General features: G+C 40.7%; 1 non-coding gene across 1 annotated transcript; it reads right to left on the reverse strand.

Moving 5' to 3' along the window:
• Window positions 1-6991: 6991 nt before the first annotated feature.
• Window positions 6992-7099, reverse strand: LOC145641173 (small nucleolar RNA R71). Its single transcript, XR_014115236.1, has one exon. It is a non-coding gene; the product is annotated as a small nucleolar RNA R71 (small nucleolar RNA).
• Between the last annotated feature and the right edge of the window lie 10386 nt (window positions 7100-17485).

Raw genomic sequence — 17485 nt, forward strand, 5'->3', positions numbered from 1 at the left:
AAGAAGTGGGTTTCTAGCTCGAGTTTGTCTCTCGATCGTTCCGAACTAGCATGAAGCACAAACAATTGGGATTTCTCACCTAATTACCACACTAAAGCATCCTACTCAATGAAACCAAACATCCACAATCATAAAGGTAGCATAATCTAATTACACAAGAAAGGACTCACTCCAAATCCCCATCTTTCGATGTGAGAAGAGGGATGAACACATGAGTATAAAGTGGCCATAAAAATACACATGCAATAATCAATTCATACACAAACAACCATCGATCAAAGGTAGAACATGAAAAAATCCAAATCAATCAACCATTGCTTGGTTGGGTTTTCACCCAACCCCTAACTAAGAAACTACTCACTAAACATGGTGGAAAGTAATCTAACAATTAAATCTAGGGTTAACATGAATTCAATTAAACTAGGAGAGAGATTACACAAGGATGATTAAGAATGCAAGAACAATTAACTAAGATTAAGCAAGACCTAAGATTAATCAAAGATAAAACCAGAAAATTAAATAGCAAATGAGAGAGAAAGAGATTACTAAATAAGCTTCAAGGTTGAGAAAATGTTTAAATTGATGGAACAAACTTCTAATAATTCTTACAAATGATTGAGTTTTTGAGAAACTAAACTAAGGGAGAGGAAAACTATGAACTAATTAAGAAGATAAGTCTAAAGGAGTTAAGGAGGAAGAAGATCCGTACAAATGAGCCCCCAAATTCTATTTATAGCCCCTAATTACATAGTAAACTCCGCAATAGAAAGCTCGCGGAACCTATCGGGCGCGACCTCTCTAAGGCCTAGAGAGGCCGCTCCAAAGGACTGGAGAGGCCGCTCCATGTCTTGGAGAAGCCGCTCCAAATTGGGAAAAATGGGGAAGAATGTTCCGTACCAGGCAGAGAGGGCTCTTCAAAAAGGTGGAGAGGCCGCGACACCATGTTGGAGAGGCCTCTCCTCACTTCTTCTTTTAAATCTGCTAAGTGAGGCAGGAAGTTCAGCAATGAGGTGGAGAGGCTGCGACACAATGTTGGAGAGGCCTCTCCTTAAAAAATTCCTTGAAACTGCCAAAGAAGGCAATAGCTACAGCAACAGGGTGGAGAGGCCTCTCCACTGACCAGGAGAGGCCGTGGCTCAGGAGAGGCCGCTCCAGTCGATGGAGAGGCCGCTCTACTGTAGCCTTTTTCTTTTTCTTGACTTGGCTCCCTTGCCTTGGCTTCTTTCCATCATCTTCTTGCTTTCAAACTTGGTTCATCATCCATAGGCTTCACTTAATCGTCTTTAGGCATAAAAACTCAATAAAAATACGAACAACCCATGAAGCATAGGATACACATAAATTGTATAATAATGGAGTGAAAGTGAACAAAAACACCGATTTTATCAAGTAAACAAGGTTCAAAGACACCCTAAAACCATACCAAAATAAAAGTTATCAAGTGTCCAAATAGTAGAGCTATGATGATTCGTGAAGTGGATGATGAAGAGTACGAAGATGAGATGAAGGATTTTGGGGACCCTATATATAATGAGGAAGATGAGATTTTATTTGAAGCTGATGAGGGTCAAATCCTTGTTGTGAGAAGGGCACTTCACTCCATTTTCACCCCTTTAGCGGAGGAGCAAAGGGAAAACATTTTCCAAACTCGTTGCACCATCAAGGATCGAGTTTACAGCCTTATCATTGATAGTGGCTCTTGCACTAATGTGGCTTCAACAACATTGGTGAGCAAGCTCAATCTTGAAACTACTGATCATCCCACTCTCTACAAGCTTCAATGGCTTAACAATCACAATGAGGTGAAGGTAACAAAACAAGCTCTTCTTTCTTTTTCAATTGGAAAACTATATAAGGATGAGGTGCTTTATGATGTATTTCCTACGGATACTTGTCATGTATTACTTGGAAGACCTTGGCAATTTGATAGAGATCCGTTGCATGATGGAAGAAAGAACACTTATTCATACATGATGGATAATAAGAAGATTGTATTCAACCCCTTGTCCCCTACAATTAAACACAAAGAACCCTTGGGTACTAGAAACACAATAAAAGAGAACCTTCTCATTGGGGAAAATGAGATGGGAAAGGAGATAGATAAAGGACACATTATCTTTATTTGTCTTCTTAGGAAACACAAGAGAGTGAGCGAGATAACCCAATCCACCCCCTTGTCAAGGAAGTATTGGTTGAGTACCATGATGTTTTCCCCGATGATCTCCCACTTGGTTTGCCACCTATTAGGGGAATTGAGCATCAAATCGATCTTATTCCCGGATCACAACTCCCTAATAGACTGGCTTATAGGTGTACCCCCGATGAAACAAGAGAGCTTCAAAAAAAGTTGGTGAGTTGATAGCAAGAGGATTTGTGAGCCCTAATAGACTGGCTTATAGGTGTACCCCCGATGAAACAAGAGAGCTTAAAAAAAAGTTGGTGAGTTGATAGAAAGAGGATTTGTGAGGGAATCCCTTAGCCCTTGTTCGGTTCCAGCTCTTTTGGTTCCAAATAAAGATGGTACATGGAGGATGTGTGTGGATAGTAGGGCTATCAATAAAATCACCATCAAGTATCGCTTCCCTATTCCTCGACTTGATGATATGCTTGATGAGTTACATGATTCCAAGGTGTTTTCAAAGATTGACTTGAGGATAGGGTACCATCAAATTTGCATGCGTGAAGGAGATGAGTTGAAGACCGCTTTTAAGACAAAGGAAGGCTTGTATAAGTGGCTAGTTATGCCATTTAGGCTCTCTAATGCTCCTTGCACTTTCATGAGACTCATGAACGAGGTACTTTGCCCCTTCATTGGTAAATTTGTTGTTTATTTTGATGACATACTTGTTTATAGAAAATGTGAACTCGATCATGTTAAACATTCAGGCAAGAATTTGAAACATTGAGAAGTAAGCGGCTTTTTGCCAAGTTAGAAAAATGAACTTTTATGGCGGATAGTTTTGTTTTTCTTGGCTATGTGATTTTGAATGTAGGGATCTCAATGGACCCTAGTAAGGTGAAAGCCGTTCAATCTTGGCCTACTCCTACCACTCTCACTCAAGTTAGGAGTTTTCATGGCCTAGCTTCTTTCTATCGGAGATTTGTGAAGAATTTTAGCACTATTTTGGCTCCGGTAAATGAATGCATAAAGAAGGCTACTTTTGAGTGGACACCATCGGCTCAAAGGGCTTTTGAGACCCTCAAGAAGAAGTTGTGTGAATATACAATCTTGGATCTTTCGAATTTTGATCAACCCTTTGAGGTTGAATATGATGCTGGTAGGGTTGGAGTTGGGGCGGTTCTTGTTCAAGGAGGGAGACTGGTTGCTTATTTTAGTGAGAATCTTGGTGGGGAAAGAATGAGATATAGCACCTATGACAAGGATTTCTATGCCATTGTGAGGGCTCTTGATCATTGGTCAGATTACTTGAGGCCTAGATCATTTGTACTACATTCCGATCATGAATCTCTCAAGTACATCATTGGTTCCCATAAACTCAATGCAAGGCATGCTAAATGGGTTGAATTCCTCCAATCATTCACTTTCGCTTCTAAATACAAGTAAGGGAAGAGCAATGTTGTGGCCGATGCTCTTTCTAGGAGGCATTATACGATCACTATTCTTGATGCAAAATTTTTAAGGTTTGAATTGCTCAAAGAGTTGTATGGTGATGATGAGGATTTTGGTGGGTTGATGAATAAGTTTGAGAAAGGGGTCGATGGCTCTTTCATGGTGCAAAAACATTTCCTTTTCAAGGGAAACAAGCTTTGTGTTCCAAAATGCTCTCATTGACGGTTACTTGTTAAAGAAGCTCATCAAGGAGGCCTAGCCGGACAATTTGGGGTTGCAAAATCTTATGACATCTTTCGAGAACATTTTTATTTGCCCAAGATGTTTGGTGATGTGCAAGATGTAATAGCTTGATGTGGGGCTTGTCACAAGCCTAAGAGTCAATTCCGTGAAGGACTCTACTATCCTCTTCAGATTACTAGTCACCCATGGGATGATCTTAGTATGGATTTTGTGATTTCTCTCCCTCGCACACAAAGGAAAAATGATTCCGTGTTTGTTGTTGTTGATCGTTTTAGTAAGATGGATTACTTCATTCCTTGCCACAAGACTGATGATGCTTCTCATGTGGCTACCTTGTTCTTTAGAGATGTGGTGAAGCTTCATGGAATTCTAAAAAGTATTGTGTCGGATCGAGATCCTAAGTTCTTGAGCTACTTTTGGAAGACCTTGTGGAAGTTAGTGGGAACCAAGCTCTTATTTAGTACCTCTAGTCACCCTCAAATTGACGGCCAAACTGAGGTAACTAATCTTACCATGTCCATTGTTCTCCGAGATATCATTAGCAAACACATGAAAGATTGGGATCTTAAACTTCCTCAAGTTGAATTTGCTTGCAACCGCTCTCATTGAATAGCTACCGAGAAAACATCATTTGAAGTACTGTATGGTTTCAATCCCCGTCTACCACTTGACTTGTTGCCAGTATTCCTCAAGAGGAACTAAGCTTTGAGGCAAAAGATAGAGTTGAAACAATGAAAAAACTTCATGAAGATGTCAAGAAGAGAATTGAGAAAGAAAATGAGAGTTATAAGGCAAGGGAAAACAAATTAAAGAAGCCAAGGGAATTCAATGAAGGTGATCTTATGTGGCTCCATCTTTGGAAGGAGAGATTTTCGGCTAAGAGAAAGAACAAATTCATGCCAAGATCCGAAGGCCCTGATGAGTGGCATTTATGCCATTCTTTTATCCTTTTTCTCTAAGGATTCTCCCCTCATTTGCACTTGTTTGGCCCTTTTTCTAAGCATTTTTACTTAGTTTTGCTTCCTCTTTTCTTTTCTCCTTTATCTTCCCTTTTCTTAGTCTTCTCGCTTTGTTTTTATTGTGATTTCCATGCTTATGCTTTGTAGGAACCATCGGAATTTTCAAGAGGAGGAAGCTAGGTTCAAGGGAAGCTGAAGGAAGCATGATTCAGAAGAGGTTCGGCCGAACCTCCTGAAGGTGTGGCCGAACCTGCTCAGTGGTTCGGCCAAACGTCGAGGCAGGGACAAGATGCAATTTGGCAATTTTGCAGGAGTGGTCGAACCACAGAAGTTCGACCAGACCAGGATCAGGGAGGTTCGACCGAACCTACCCATGGTTCAGCCGAACTTACCCTGTAGTCCGGCCGAATCTTCCCATTATTCGGTCGGACCTCTCCTTTTTTCAGCTGGCTCTGTACGAACTATATAAGTCCCATATTAGAACATTTTGATGTAATTTTTTGGATTAATTTAGCACGAATTCCAAAGAACATTAGCCTAATCTAGAGAGAGAAAAATAGATTGTTATTCAAGCTTCCTTTATTGTATTTAACTTTGCTCAAGTTTTAATCTTCCTTCAATCAAGCAATGATCCAAGTTATAATATTTCATTAATCCCTTCTTTAGTAATCTCTTCTCCTTTCCTTTAATATTATTTATTTGTTTTATTGTTACTTATTTTTGTCAATCTTATTAGTTTATCTAGTTATTATTGATTTCATTGATTTCAATCATGTTTTGTTTTGAGTTTCTTGAGTTTATTGCTAGTTTTGATATTATGCTTAATCTCCTATCTCTAGGCTAAACTTTTATCTAGGGGAAGGGGGTGGAAGATATGATTTGATATTGGATGAATGATGATGGTTGGATTGAACTTATGCCATATATTGATAAAAGACATGATTTTTATTAGCTTGGGATTATTGTTGCACTCTATTTGATGTTTTCTAGTTTAAATGCATGAAAGTGAGTTGAACTAGATTAGGATCACCTCTATTTTAATGATTGCATGAGAATGAGTTATTAAAGTGGAGTTTTTATGGATTGTGCTTCTTTATTCTCTTGATTTGATTGTAACTAATAGGATGCATGAGAATGATCCGTATTAGTGTAGACCTCTTTCATTGATTTGCCTAGACTATTGCATGAGAATGAATAGTTTAGGTAAAACCTTGTGTTCTTTGGCATATGTTTCAATAATCACTATTATTCTCCTCTTTCTAATCATATTGGACACCCCCGTATCCCTAGTGTCATTTTCTATCAATTTAAGTCATCATTTTCTTGCTTACTTGTAGTTTTAGTGTTCTACTCAACAAAACCAACAAAAACAATCCCCTTTTCACTCTTGCATTAGTGATATTTGATGTTGAATTAGCGTGCTTCCCTAGTGGTTCGACCTTTTACTTGCCACTAACTAGTTTAGTGTAGGTTTAGGTATTATAAATGATTAATTTGGTTAGGGTAGTAGCATAACGACCTATCTATCCGCGATCAAATTTTGGCGCCGTTTTCGAGGAAGCGGCTTGTTTAGCGAATATTATTGCTTTTGTTAGAGTCATTTTGCTTTCTTTTCATTTTGTTTTTTTTGTTTTATCATCATTTTCATTGCTAGTTGTTTGCTTAGCTTTGGTGAATGCTTAGGCGGTCTCAAGGAGCACCCTCACATCAAATTGACCACGAAATCAACCGAACCTTTAGATAAGTTTGTAGGCTTTATCAAGACGAGGGAAGAGGTTTTTGTGATATAGTTGATAGTGAGAGTGACACTTACTCTTCAAGTTCACCACACGAATCAATGGCGGGACAAGAGAATGATGTCTTGTTTCGTGAGTTCGGAAATCCGGAGGATTATGAACTCACGGGAGGGATTTTGCTACGCGTCACGGAAACTAACTTCTCAATCCATCCACAATATACTCGAATGGTCCAATCGGAGCAATTTTCCGAAAGTGCAAGTGAGGACCCTATTGAACATTTGGACCGATTCCTTGAATTGCGCGCAATGATGCAAACCAATGAAGTGAGTCAAGACTACATTTTTATGCACCTTTTTTGGCAATCTCTCACTAGATGAGCAAAGAAATGGCTAAAGAAAGTAAAGCCTAACACTCTCACAACATGGAGGGAGGTTGTAAAGGCGTTCTTGAAGCGCTTTATCTCTGAAGAGAAGACCGCCGAAATGAGAAGGAAAATTGCATCATTTGAGCAAGAGGCCGATGAAAGTCTTGGTGAAGCACGGGAGAGATTCAAAGAGTTGGTGCAAGCATGTCCCCACCATGAGTACAATCAAGGGTTGCTCATGCGGTTTTTCTACGACGGATTGGAGCCCATGTCAAGAGCCAATTTGGATGTGGGGGCGGGTGGTCAATTAATCAAGATCCCTCAAAATCAAGTTGAAGCCACAATAGAGGAGGTAGCAAAGAATTACTCTTGGGGGGCCTGAAGAAGAAACGCTCCAAAGAGAGGTGGTATTTACGAATTGGAGAAAGTTGATCAATTACAACATCAAATTGATCAACTAACAAAAGGGCTTTCCAAGTTGAACACGAGTGTGAATGCAAGTTCAAGTGGTGGAGCAAGCTCTTCTCAAGTTAACTCTTTCTCTTGTCAAAATTGTGGAGGAACGAACCCTGATACATCCTATTGTGGAGGTTTAAGCCCCGAACATGTAGCGGCATACAACACAAGGCAAGAGGGATTTAGAGGAAGCGGCGGTGGAGTAGCTTGGAGTTAACCACCACCCGGGTTTGTACCTCAACCTCAACAATGGAACCAACAAGCTCAACCTTCCTATAAATCCAACCCTCAATATCAAAATCCACTTCCATCTCAACCCCAAAACCCAAGAGGAAGCTATCCAAGGAACAACCAATACAACAATCAAACCCAAGCACCTCAAGCAGAGCTAACTCAAACTCAACTCCTCCAAGCCATGCATGTACAAATGCAATCTTTTGGGCAACAAATGCAAGAGATAAGAGCTCACAACAAGATGGTTGATTCACAACTAGCTCAATTGGCCGAGAGAACTCCTTTTAGTTCACAATCCACTCTACCCAGACAACCACAACCTAACCCATCTCACAATCCAAAACTCGACACATGTAAGGCGATCACATTGAGGTCGGGAACTTCCTATGAAGGACCAAATGAAGGGGATAGTGAGGAAAATAAGGGAGGAGAGGAGAGTGTGAATGAAAATAAGATAGGTGAGAAAGAAAAAGGTGATGAGATAGAAGGAGGTTCGGAGAAGAAGAAGCTTGACAATGTGAAGACAACTTCAATTCCTAGTGAGTCTAGGAATCTTGATGGACCGGTTCCTTTTCCTGGTCGGCTTGCGGAGAGGAAGTTGAATGACAATTTCACAAAATTTCTTAGTGTCATGAAGAATTTGCATATCAACCTCCCCTTTCTTGAAGTTGTGACACAAATGCCATCTTACTCCAAGTTCCTCAAAGATATTCTCACCAACAAGAGGAAGCTCAATGATGAGCTTATCACCCTTCCACATCAAGTGAGTGCTCTTGTCCAACATAAGATGCTCAAGAAGGAAAAAGACCTGGGAAGTTTCACTTTGCCGGTGAAAATTGGGAACATGGTAGCTAGGGGTGCCTTAGCCGATCTTGGAGCAAGTGTTAGTTTAATCACTCTATCCATTGCTCAAAAACTCAATATATAGATGATCCCTACAAGGAAGACAATTTAATTGGCCGACCGATCGGTGAAATTACCTTTTGGAGAGCTTGAGGATGTTTCAATTCAAGTGGGACACATCTACGTGCCTTGTGACTTTGTAGTGATGGATATAGAGGAGGATATTAACACTCCTTTGATTTTAGGACATGAAGCTCTTAAAACTTTGGGGGCGGTCATTAATTGCAAGAACAACACCATCACATGTGAGGTGGCCGATGAAAAGATTGTCTTTGAGTTTCCTAAGTTGCTCAAGACCCCCATGGTTGAAAAAAGCTATAGAGTTGATGTCGTGAATGAAGAGCTAGATCGCTTGGGGAGGGTCGTATTGAGGCCTCAAGATCCAATGATAGAAACCCTTACATGCAAAGAAGAGTTCCACTCTCAAGAGGCTAAAGAATTTGTCATGGCAATGGAGGAATCCTCAAAGGAGGAAGTTGAACAAAAAGTTGAGACCGAGCTTGAGTCCAAGGAGGAGAAATTGGAGGAGAGTTCTAAGCCTCCTCCCAAGGTAGAACTCAAGCCCCTTCCCCCTTCTTTGAAATATGCTTTTCTTGATAAGGAGGGAAATTACCCTATTATTGTCAATGCTACCCTAGATGGTCTTAATTTTGAAAAACTTCTTAATGTTTTAAGGAAATATAGGGATGTGATAGGGTATAGCATTGATGATATTAAAGGTATTAGCCCTTCTTTATGCATGCATCGTATTCATCTTGAAGATGATCATTCCACCTCCATTCAACCTCAAAGAAGGTTGAACCCCAACCTTTAAGAGGTTGTGAAGAAAGAAATTTTGATACTATGTGAGGGTGGCATCATCTATGCTACCTCCGATAGCAAATGGGTTAGCCCGGTTCATGTAGTTCCAAAGAAGGGTGGGATGACCATAATCAAGGATGAAAAGGGAGAGGAAATCTCCACCCAGACGGTAACCGGGTGGAGAATGTGCATTGATTATAGGAGATTGAACAAAAACACCAAGAAAGATCATTTTCCTCTCCCTTTCATGGACCAAATGCTTGAAAGGCTTTCTAACCATGCTTTCTTTTGTTTCTTGTATAGGTATTCCGGATTTTTCCAAATCCTTATCCATCCAAGTGATCAAGAGAAAACTACTTTCACATGTCCATATGGGACATTTGCATACCGAAGAATGCCATTCGGATTATGCAATGCTCCCTCTACTTTTCAAAGATGCATTACTTCCATTTTCTCTGAGATGCTTGAAAAAGAAATTGAGCTTTTCATGGATGATTTTAGTGTTGGTAGCTCGTCTTTTGACACTTGTCTTTTTAACCTTGAAAAAGTTTTGAAAAGGTGTCAAGAGACGAGTTTGGTTTTAAATTGGGAAAAGTTCCATTTTATGGTCGAGGAGGGCATTGTCCTCGACCATAAGGTTACAAAAAATGGCATTGAGGTTGATCTGGCCAAGGTTTCGGTGATTGAAAAGTTGCCCCCTCCTACTTCCATCACGGGGGTATGGACTTTTCTTGGGCATGCCGGTTTTTACCGGAGGTTTATCAAAGATTTTTCTTCAATCGCCAAACCCTTGAACGAATTATGCAAAAAAGAGGTTGTTTTTTACTTCAATGAGGCTTGCCTTGAGGCGTTTCGTAAGCTCAAGGAAGCTCTCATATCTTCTCCCGTTGTGAAAGCTTCGGATTGGAGCTTGCCTTTTGAGCTAATGTGCGATGCTAGGGACTTTGCAGTAGGTTCCGTTCTTGGTCAAAAGAAACAAGGAAAATCATGTGTCATCTACTACGCAAGTAGGACTCTAGATGAGGCTCAAAGGAATTACACAACAACGGAGAAAGAGATGTTAGCGGTAGTGTTTGCATTTGATAAGTTTCAGTCCTATCTCATATGCTCAAAAGTTATCGTGTACACGGATCACATTGCGGTGCGGTATCTCATGACCAAGAAAGAAGCAAAGCCTCGCTTGATCCGTTGGGTTCTCTCTCTCCAAGACTTTCACATGGAAATGAGGGACAAGAAAGGAGCGGAGAACTATGTAGCGGATCATTTGTCTAGGCTACCATTTGAGAACAAGGAGGATGTACCGATTAATGATGAGATAGGATTCGAGGCTCTCATGGCTTTGGTGTCAACTTCTACTCCTTGGTACGCGGATATAGCCAACTATCTTGCGTGTGGAGTCGTTCCCCTGGAGTACTCTTCTCGACAAAAGAAGAAGTTTTTTAAGGAGGTGAGAAGATACTTTTGGAATGACCCATACCTATTCAAGCAATGTGGATATGGCCTTTATCAAAAGTGCGTTCTGGATCATGAAATTCAAGGTGTTCTTGAGGATTGCCACTCACTACCATGTGGAGGACATGGTAGTGTTGACAAAACAGTGGCAAAAATCTCTCAATCCTTATTGTGGTGGCGATAATGCATAGAGACGCCCACCAATTCGTTGTGCAATGTGATAGATGTCAAAGGAGCGGAGGCATTACCAAGAGGGACGAAATGCCCTAACAAAGTATTTTAGAAGTTGAACCCTTCGATGTTTGGGGGGTGGATTTTATGGGGCCTTTCGTTTCTTCTTGTGGGAATCTATATATCTTGGTAGCGGTCGATTAAGTGACGAAATGGATTGAAACCATACCCTCACCTACCAATGATCACAAGGTTGTGCTTAAGCTCCTAAAGAAGATCATTTTTCCTAGGTTTGGAGTTCCCAGGGTGCTAATTAGTGATGGAGGCTCCCATTTCGCCAAAATGCAATTTGAAGCTCTTCTCAAGAGGTACGACGTTCATCACAAGGTTGGATTACCTTACCACCCTCAAACTCAAGGACAAGTGGAGGTCTCGAATCGTGAAATAAAAAATCTTCTTGAAAGGATGGTGAACAAATAAAGGAAAGATTGGTCTCTCAAACTTGATGACACGCCATGGGATCTAAGGATGGCGTACAAGACTCCAACCGGCATGACCCCCTATAGGTTGGTCTATGGAAAGGCTTGTCACTTGCCGGTTTAGTTGGAATACAAGGCTTGGTTGGTCATCAAAGAGCTCAATATGGATTTATCGTTGGCTGGTGAGAAGAGATTGCTTAAGCTCAATGAACTTGAAGAGCTTATAGATGATGCTTATGAGAGCTCAAGGTTATATGAGGAGAAGACTAAAAAGTGGCATGACCAACATATTCGAAACAAGAACATTAAAGTTGGAGACAAGGTTTTGCTTTTCAACTCAAGGCTTCGTTTGTTTCCGGGTAAACTCAAATCAAAGTGTTCGGGTCCTTTTAAGATTTCAAAGACTACTCCTTATGGCTCCTTTGAGTTAGATGCGGATGGTAACAAGTTTATGGTTAATGGTCATCGTTTGAAGCATTACTTTTGCAAGGAAGAAGTTGGTATTATCGAATGTATAATGCTTGATCCTTTTGATCACAAGCCTCCCACTTGAAGAATTTTTCTCATGGTCAAGCTAGTGACCTCATAAAGAAGCGCTTCTCGGGAGGCAACCCGAGTCTCTAACCCTTTTCTTTTTCCTCCATTCTTGATGCTTAGTTATTTTCCTATCTACAATGTTTGATTGTTGGATTTTTGAATTTTGATTGTGTTGGAATTTTTGGTATGCTTTGCCTTAGCATGATGTTATGGTGTTTAGTGTGTTTTGAAGAGGGGTGTTTGTGCATATTATGTTGCAAAATGGCATTTTTTGAAAAAGCCAAGTGGTTCGACCGAACTCCCTGAAGGTTCGGCCGAACCTTTTGAAAGGTTTGCCCGAACCTTCCTGAGTTCGGTCGCACCTCCTCTGGAATCTCAAGTTAAAAACTTTATGCCAGAACTTTAGAAATTCGTATTCTAGAGTAGGTTCGACCGAACCTTGAAGAGGTTCGACCGAACCTAGGTTCGCCCAAACATAGATGTGTTCGGTCACACCTACTCTGGAATCAAACCTTGAAAACTTTCCGCCTTTTTTGCAAATTTAGAATTAGAGAGAAGGTTCGACCGAACCTTGAGCAAGTTCGGCCGAACTTACCCATGGTTCGACCGAACTTACCTATGGTTCGGCCAAACCTTTGTCGATTTTTTTAAAAAAATACGGGGGCTGCTCTTCTTCCTCATTCACTTCATTCGACCCCTTCTCTCTCTATTCTCCTCCTTCTCACTTTAACCTCCATTTCAACCACCTCCTACAACCTCAAACCTCCATCAAAATCACTCCAATCTTCTCTTTTTCTCACTTATTTTCCATCCTCTACTCCATTTCTACAATATCCAACAAAAATTCCTCACAAAAATCCCATTTTTCATTTCCCCCAATTTCTAGGGTTTAAGTGCTTTGGTATTTTTGGGTTTCTACTCATTTACAATCAATTGTGGTATGATTTTCTTAACTTTTGCAAGTTTATTTCTTCAATTTCTCATAGTTATACCATGTTTCGCATGTTTAAATATGAATTGTGGTGTTCTTGAAATTGTTAGTAATAACTTGCTTGTTCCTTGTGGTTGTTTGGATTTACATGTTGCAATTGATTTATAATTGATAGTAGAACATGTTATTTTCATGATTATGCATGTATACCTTGGTTTTGTTTGATCTCAATGTCTTTGCTTAAAAATGTTGATTTCATGCTAGGGTGTTCATGCTACTATTTGGTGATTGAAGAATTCATGAATTGGATGTTGTTGGAGAACGATTCTTGTTGTTTTTGGTTTGATTTTGATGGTTTGGTGAATGATTATCACATAATTAGGAGACATCATGCCAAAATTCACCTAGACTTTGTTAGGACTTTTATATGAATGTCATAGGATTTCTTGCCCATGCCTTGGTTTAAATGTGTCCATTTATGCCTTGAATTGTATTGTTGTCATTCCATCATATCTATTTCACAACTCAAGGCAACTACTTTCACGCATACACTTTTACCTTGGCTAGCTTCTGATGACATCTCTTATCAAATTTTCCTAATAAAAGCTCTTGATAATTTTGTAGAATCATGGTTTTCGGAAAGAGCAAGTCCAAGAGGAAGAGAGTTGGTGAATCTTCTTCAACGAGTTCCCCGCCTCCTCCCGGCATCAATGATCATAGCATAATTGCTCCAAATGAGCATTTTTGGGACGTCTACAAAGCCCTCATCAAGCGTCCCATCCATTCAACACGGTTCTTTTGTCCTACCACTTTGCAAAAGCTCGGTATCGTGGATGAGGTAGTCCGGCTAGCACAGTATTTTGGTTGGGGCGACTTCAACTATCTTCACGCTCACACCTATGAGCGAGTGACTTTGGAATTCCTTGCCTCTCTCCGCAAGGAAGTCATAGAGCCAGAATTTAATGATGAGGATCCTCAACTTGTTATACATTTCCGCATGTTCAATGAGGATCACTCCATCACCGAGAGTGATCTTAATGAGATTTTCCATTGGCATGCGACCGGGCTAGATCATCCATGCGAGATGACTTCCACTCATCGCATCCCCTACAACAAGCAAGAATGGTATAGGAGCATATCCACCAGGGATAGTTTTCGGACCAACACATCCAAGGTCAACAACATCATCCACATAGCCTTGAGATATTTTTCTCGGCTCCTCTAATATGCCGTGTTCTTCGAAGCAAACCTCGGCTCAATGGTTAAGGATGAGGTTGCTTGTCTATTCTTGGCCGACAACCCTTAGCGCCTCAAGTTCCAATGCTCTTCCACCTTCATCCAAAGGCTTTTGGATACTAGGGACAACCGTCTTGGTGACGACATTTTTATGGGGGGCATGATCACTATCATTGCCCTCTCCTTGAAAGATGGAGCTTACAAGGAGCAAATAGAAATGCTCCCCTTAGTGCACCAAACCCGAAAGGAAGTCACCGACGAGTTCCCTCCCTATTCTCTCTCTCTTAGTGCTCTCCGTCACAACCGCTTCATCAACTACTCAACAAAAAAGCGCAAATTCATCCTCTTAGTGGACAAAGAGGTTAGATGGTGTGTCCTTTCAGACCCATCCCTCACTACGGTGGACCACTGATCTCCTCTCAAATGGAAGATCCCTCGGCAGCACATCCCCGATGAACTTATAAGAAGAACAAGATCTTGGGGTGCAATTCCTCATCCTCCACCGGTCCACCGCCAGGAGCAAACCGTCCCTCCCCTTTAGTGGTGGAGGTGAGGCATCTTCCTCTTCCTCCTTTACTACTTTTGATATGAATGCCCTCCGTAGTACCCTCGAGGATATCCGTCGGGATAACCAAGCTTCCATTGAACAATGGGGGTACTACGGGAGGATGAATTATTATAACCTTGTACAAGCAGGCATCCAAGCGCCCTATGTTAACTACCCCTACCACCCCCCTTAAGAGGGTCCGGTTCCACATTGGGACCCCTATGACCCCAATAATCCTACCCCCAACGTCTACCCCTATTGGGAAGGTCCCATCGACCCTTCTCAACGCATTGGCACCCCACCTTATGATCCTTATCGCCCGGGTGGGTGTGATCCGGCTTATGATCCTGCTCGCACATCCACCCCAAACCCTTTTGATGGTGGATAGGGTGACCAGGGGTGGACCTTTGAGCACTTTAACCAACCCTTCCACCCATTTATGAACACTCCCGGGTTCGATTTTGAGAACCCCCCTCAACCTAGAGGGCAAGGAGACAGGACCCCATGATGAGGGTTCCCTTCCTTCCCCTCGGAACTTCTAACTTTTACCTTTTGCTCGGGACGTGCAAAAGACTAGTGCGGGGGAGGATGTTCATTTCGGGTTGGTTGAAGTGTACATAGGAGGGGAGGGTAATGTGGTAGGGTAGTGGCTTGTACATGAAGAGGACTATTGAGGATTGTGGCCTTGTTGTAGTTGATGATGTTGATGATGTTGTGATGGTGATGTGATGATGTGATGATGATGTGATGGTGATGTTTTGATGATGTTTTTATGATGATTTTTGCTGATTTTTGACGATTTATGATGATTCTTGAGCTTTGTGTAGGCAAAGTTGCTCCCAAGAAAAAAATCCAAAATTCCCGACAATCCAAATTCCCTTAATCTAAACTTTGTAGATAACTTTTTATTTAATTTTCTTTACTTTTTATTTATTTTTATCTATAACTTTAGTCTTTTTCTTTGGTTTCTAATTTTATTTTTTATTTTTCTTGTTTTGTCATTGTTTCTTTTGTTTTGGCTCATCTTTCTTGAAGCTTGAAAGCGGAAACGAAGGAAGTTAAGGAGCAACACAAGCTCCCTTGGTGAGATTGTATGAATTATCTTGTCTTCCATTTCAAGCGGCATTTGGTGAGGCCTTTCCTCTCTTTTATTTGCTTTTTCTTTGAGTGTTTAGTCTAGGTTAGCTTAGGAAGGAGTTGAATGGTTCGAGGATGTTTGCTTTTGGTTCTATGGAACCTGGGATCGTTGATGTTGTTATCGAACGATCACTTGTATGACGATTGGGATTTAATTGAATTATATGCCTCGTATGTGAACCTTTTTTATTTCTTCCTCTTTCTTTTGTTTTGTTTTCCCCGTTTTTGTATTACAAGCATAATTATGACAATTTGAAATGATTTTTGATGTGTAATTTGCTCACTCTTTTGGATTAGTTTGCCTCGATGTGTCTTTGAATGCTTATCTTCCTAGTTGTTGAGGGTTTGCACGGTTTGAGAATGCTTTGGGTTGAATTAAACACATTGTAAGATAAGGTAGCCCGGTTTAGAACTTTTGAGGACGTTTGAACCCCTAGTTCACGGGAAAGTGGTAAGATAGTGTTGCTCTTTATGGTGGATAGGATTCCCTTGGTTAGTATTTGCTATATTTCTTATCCCGTGTGAGCGTCATTTGTTCTAGCCTTCATCATTCTTGTGAGCGGCACTTAGGATCCTTAACTATGCATGTCTTATTCTTTGTGTTGGCGTCTATCTCCCAAGATCGTGACCATATAACTCTAGAGGAGGAAGAGGGAATTTCTTCTCATTTTTCTTTGTTTTCTATGTGTTTTGTTACAAATTTGGTTTTCATTTTTACATTCATCCTCTTGCTAACCAATTTGAGCCTTATTTCCCCTTTTCTTGACTTAGCCATATTACAAACCTATCAGCCTATGTTCTACCAACCCTTGTAGTTAGTGAAGTATTGGCCGGTGAGGTTTGGGTTTTATAATGTTGAAATTGAGCAAGAAGGATTGTGTAATTTGGTTCAAATAAGGTTTTGAAAGAATATTCATGAAAAGAGTACGCAAATAGGTTTGGCAAGAAAGTTGAAACTCATGAAAACCAAGCAAAAAAAAACAAAAAAATGATGAAAAAAAAATAATTGAAGTAATGTGGTGTGGTTTGTTTTCAAAGGTTGTAAGTTTGAAGAATTGGTTCAATTTTTAGGATGTTCTTGAGAGATGACCACTCTTACGCTTCACTTAGGAATTGCCACCAAAATTTTCAAATTATTTCCCAACCATAACCCCTAGCCATGACATTACAACCCTACTTAAGACCCTTGGATTCTAGAGGGGCGTGGTCAAAGAACGGTGGAGGGAGATAGATTTCAACCCTATGGAGAGAGTATGCATAGGGAGATAAATTTTCTTTTTCCAGTTCCCTTGAGGAACCATGAGGAGCTAGCTAGGGGATGAATGGAAGCTAGTTGAGAGAACGCGGACCGTCTTGGTTGGGGCTAGGGCGGAGAATGAAATCATTAGTTCTCTACGCTTAGCCTAGGTTTGTCTTTTTCAACCTTGGGCATATTGGAACGTGTTTTCCCTCTTTGAATTGAGAAAGATGAGTATTTTTTGGTGCATTTATTTGCAAATGAGTCCAAATTGAGCATTTCATTACCTTGAGGCTTGATTGGTTTTGCTAAAAACCTTGTCATGATTATGTTTGTTGTGTTTGTCTTTTTGTTTCAATTTTCCTTGCTTGAGGACAAGACAGAAGCAAGTATGGGGGGATTTGGATGAGTGGCATTTATGCCACTCTTTTATCCTTTTTCTCTGAGGATTCTCCCCTCATTTGCACTTGTTTGGCCCTTTTTCTAAG

This window comes from Chenopodium album, chromosome 7, assembly GCF_948465745.1.
Source record: "Chenopodium album chromosome 7, dcCheAlbu1.1, whole genome shotgun sequence".
Taxonomy (NCBI): Eukaryota; Viridiplantae; Streptophyta; class Magnoliopsida; order Caryophyllales; family Amaranthaceae; genus Chenopodium; species Chenopodium album.